The 4,290-nt window shown below is 38.2% G+C and overlaps 1 pseudogene; it reads left to right on the top strand.

Moving 5' to 3' along the window:
* The first annotated feature begins 3,142 nt into the window (after positions 1-3,142).
* LOC118519978 (large ribosomal subunit protein eL33-like) lies at positions 3,143-3,779 on the top strand (annotated as a pseudogene).
* The last annotated feature ends 511 nt before the right edge of the window (positions 3,780-4,290 follow it).

Here is a 4,290-nt window from a genome sequence, read left to right as displayed (position 1 = left end):
TCGATCACAGGACCCCGGGATCATGGCCTGAGCGGAAGGCAGACGCCCAATGACTGAGCCACCCAGGCACCCCACTGGCATGATTTTTATAAGAGAAAAGTAAAAGTGAGGCCTGGGTGGCTCAGTCAGTTAAGCATCTGCCTTCAGCTCAGGTCATGATCTTGGAGTCCTGGGATTGAGCCCCATGTCAGGCTTCCTGCTCAATGGGGAGCCTGTTTCTCCTTCTTCCTCTACCCCTCCCCCGCTACTCATGCTCTCTCTTTCTCTCACTTTCTGTCTCAAATGAATAAATAAAATATTTTAAAAAAAGAGAAGAGTACACGGAGATCTGACACACACAGAGGAGGAGACAGGAAGGCAGAGGCAGAGATGCCAGTGATGTAGCCACAAGCCAGGAATGTCTGATACTATCAGAACCAGGAGTAAGGAAGTTTTTCCTGGAGCCTCCAAAGCAAGGGCAGACCTACCAACACCTTGATTTCTGCCCAGTTAAAATGATTTGAGATTTCTGGTTGCTAGAACTGTAAGATGATAAATCTGTTTTGTTTTAGGCCACCGAGTTTGTGGTAATTTGTGACAGCAGTCACAGGAATCTTTTGCATACTTCCAACATCCTCCCCTCTCTTCTTCCATCATCTGCATATCCGAAACCCAGTCCAGTGACCCAACCACCTACACCCTCCAGCAAGCCCACAAGTAGCCAAACACTGCTGGAGAAAGCCTTTTCTAGAACTGATGGTTTACACTAAAATCGTGTCCCCCAGCCACGCGGACCTTCAACATTCCCTGGCGAGGGAATCATTCTTCCACTGATCCATTGCCCTCCCACTGCTCAAGGAGCCTCCATCTTTCACACAGCTATTGTTCCACGCGGCATTCTTTCCTGTTCCAACACAGTCTGTAATTCAAGTCCAAAGCAAAAATATTTGCAAATAAAAACCACCATGCAGTCTTCCATTCCTCACTTCCAATTCAGTCCTCTTTGTATGTCAATCTCACGTCTATTTCTTCTATTCCATTGAAATTTCAATTGAAAAATAGAAATCCAATGGCATCTCTGCTAAATTTAAAGTCTTATTCACAGTGATGTGGAAATAATTTCTCATAAATCCCATATATCTTTGATTGAATTTTAATTAAAAGTATAGTTAAGTCCAGAGAATGCATGGTTTCTTTCTATAGATTTTCAGGAAATTTATGATGATGTGAAAATATCAGTGCAATTGCTTTTGGAAATGCTACATGCTGTATTCAATATTTTTCATTATTTAGAGAGAAAAGATAAGGAATAAATCCTCCATCTATTGTGTACCGGTTTTTAAAAAAGACAAACATTTAAGTATAATCTATATCTATTTTATTGTATGTTGCCATAAAGTCAAATTCCTTTTTAAGCCTTTTAACTAAAAAAAGACAAAAAAAAACTTTCTGTAATGTTGAAAAACTTGCCTTTTTAAGCAATTCAAAGGATTCTCACCTTAAACCTGAAATAACTCATGTTTGTTCTAAAGAATTTGTTCACTAGAATATTTATTTAACAGTGTTTTGGGGTTTTTTTTACAATTAATGTTATTACTACATCAGGCCCCGAGGTGATTTTTTTACATACTCTCCTTGCAATAATGAATCTGCAATCATGACTTGAGAGAGCTAAGCACAAATAGTCAACTTGTGTAAAAGACCTAATATACACTCGTACAACTAGAAATATCTAAAGCTATTGTTGGGGGGAATTTATTATTTCACAGGCTAATAAGTGAACCCATCAAACTACTTTAAAATATGATGCACACACTTCACCAGAAGTTCACACATTCTTTCTTGGTTGCTCTTGTCCAACGGGCTAAAACCACCTATAAAATTAATTTTAAAAGGCCCTCAATTAGGATTCAGTATAGTAAGGAAGTCAGCTACCGACAGGTTCCTTCAAATAAAGATTTGAAAGATTTAAAAGAAGAGTGACTACTCAAGAGATAAAGAAGATTTAAGACAAGCTTTGATTGGTCTTCCTTTAGGGTAAAATTATCCATTAGGTTGGGTTCTTGGAGAAGAAGAAAGTTTCTGATTGTCTTTCAAGCACTTTTGCCATACATTATAGGTCCCCTATACACTGGTACATTCAGTGGTGGTTTCCAGGCTGCATAGGATAATATGAGTTTTCCTGTTTCAACTGAAAGAATATCTGGTCTAATATCTTGCATAAGCAACTCTGGTATCCCATTCTTCTTACTTTCTTCTTATTTCTCAAGTCAATAATATTTATGCTTAGCCTGATTTTGCTCATTTTTCTGATTTCCAAATTTTGGAATTACTTGAGGATTGATATTGTCTTCTTTTATTTCATTTTATAATCTTACTCTTGGATTTTATTTATTGCCATTGTTCTAAATAATTTGCAGGTATACATCTCTAACTAACCACCCTTTTCTGAAATCCAGCTACAACCACCTATGCAACATCTGCTTATATACCCACAGTTTAGCCATTGACCAAAATACCCATTGGCTCTTTCTCCAGCCTTTCTCAGATGAGTCAATGGCACCATCATGTTTTAGAACAGTTTTCAATTATTGATCATATAGTACAGAGATTTACCATATATACCCCTTCACATACATAGAGACACATATGACCCTGTTATTAACACCTTGCATTAATGTGGTACATTTATAACAATTAATGAAACAATATTGATACATTATTGTTAACTAAAGTCCATTGTTTACATTAAGGTTCACTTTTGTGTTGTACAGCTTTATGGGATACATAATTAGAGTATCATACAGAATAGCTTCATCAACTACTAAAGAAAACCAGAGACAGACAGTAATTAAAGAGGTTAAAAACATCTTTTATTCATGAACTATTGCAATAGGGGAAAAGAGACCTAGTATTTAAGTGGGCTCAAGACAGCATGAACAAATGAGGATTTATGGCCAATGAGCAGGGCGGTGATCAGTAGATGGAAAATTTCTAAGAAGAAATACCAGAAGCCAGAAGGGATTCTGGCTAAACCAATATTCAGTTAAATAGATTGCTCTGTTCCATTTTATTTGGAAAAAAAAAAAAAAAAAGAGGTGAGGGGAGCTCTTGTTGCTGAACTTTGGGTGCAAATAAGTGCAGCCTGCTAGGAACAGGACTCCTATAATGCCAAATAATGTCTGGAAGGCTGTAGTCCAAAGCCATTTTTGCTGGCCATAAGGGGGGTCTCTGGAACCAGAGGGAGCACATAGCTCTTCTTAAAATTGAAGGTGTTTAGGGCGCCTGGGTGGCTCAGTTGGTTGAGCGACTGCCTTCGGCTCAGGTCATGATCCTGGAGTCCCAGGATCGAGTCCCACATCGGGCTCCCTGCTCGGCAGGGAGTCTGCTTCTCCCTCTGACCCTCCCCCCTCTCATGTGCTCTCTCTCTCTCTCTCATTCTCTCTGTCTCAAATAAATAAATAAAATCTTTAAAAAAAAAAAAAATTGAAGGTGTTTATGTTCAAGATGAAATGGAATTCTATCTAGGCAAGAGATGTGCTTAAGTGTACAAAGCAAAGAACAACACAGTGACTCCTGGTGGCAAACCAAACAAAACCAGAGTAATCTGGGGAAAAGTAACTCGTGCTCATGGAAACAGTGGCATGGTTCATGCCAAATTCCGAAGCAACCTTCCTGCTAAAGCCATTGGCCACAGAATCCGTGTGATGCTGTACCCCTCAAGGATTTAAATTTAATGAAAAGTAAATAAAGCTGTAGATTTGTTCTCTTGTAAAAAAAAAAAAAAAGAATATTGATGAAGGCAGGCCAGGGTGATCAGGTATCAAGGGTGGGGTATTCTGTCTAAACTGGTTTAATAGGATTCTTGCTATAACTAGGCATGGGGGTCCTATAAGGATGGATCCCAAGATTGACTAGACTAGAGGGCTTAGGGGAACCTGACTGAAGTTTGGTTAAGGAGAGAGTCTTTATTAAACTTAACAATCTCCTATGCTTTAGCTCTTCTTCTTTCACACCACACCACCCACCACACCCTAGTCCGTGGGAAACCACTGATCTTTTTACTGTCTCTATAGTTTTGCCTTTTCCAGAACATCACATAGTTGGAATCATAAAGTATGCAGGCTTTTAAGACCGTTTTCTTTAACTTAGTAATATGCATTTAAGGTTTTACTATATCTATTCATGGCTTAAGAGCTCATTTGTTTTTTATCGCTAAATAATATTCCATTGTATGTATGTACCATAATTTGTTTATCCATTTATTTATTGAAGGACTTCTTAGTTGCTTCCATTTTTTTTTACTGATTA

Source organism: Halichoerus grypus, chromosome 2 (assembly GCF_964656455.1).
Source record: "Halichoerus grypus chromosome 2, mHalGry1.hap1.1, whole genome shotgun sequence".
Classification (NCBI taxonomy): Eukaryota; Metazoa; Chordata; class Mammalia; order Carnivora; family Phocidae; genus Halichoerus; species Halichoerus grypus.
The sequence above is the reverse complement of the archived record's forward strand: the minus strand, read 5'-3'. Positions and strand labels throughout refer to the sequence as shown.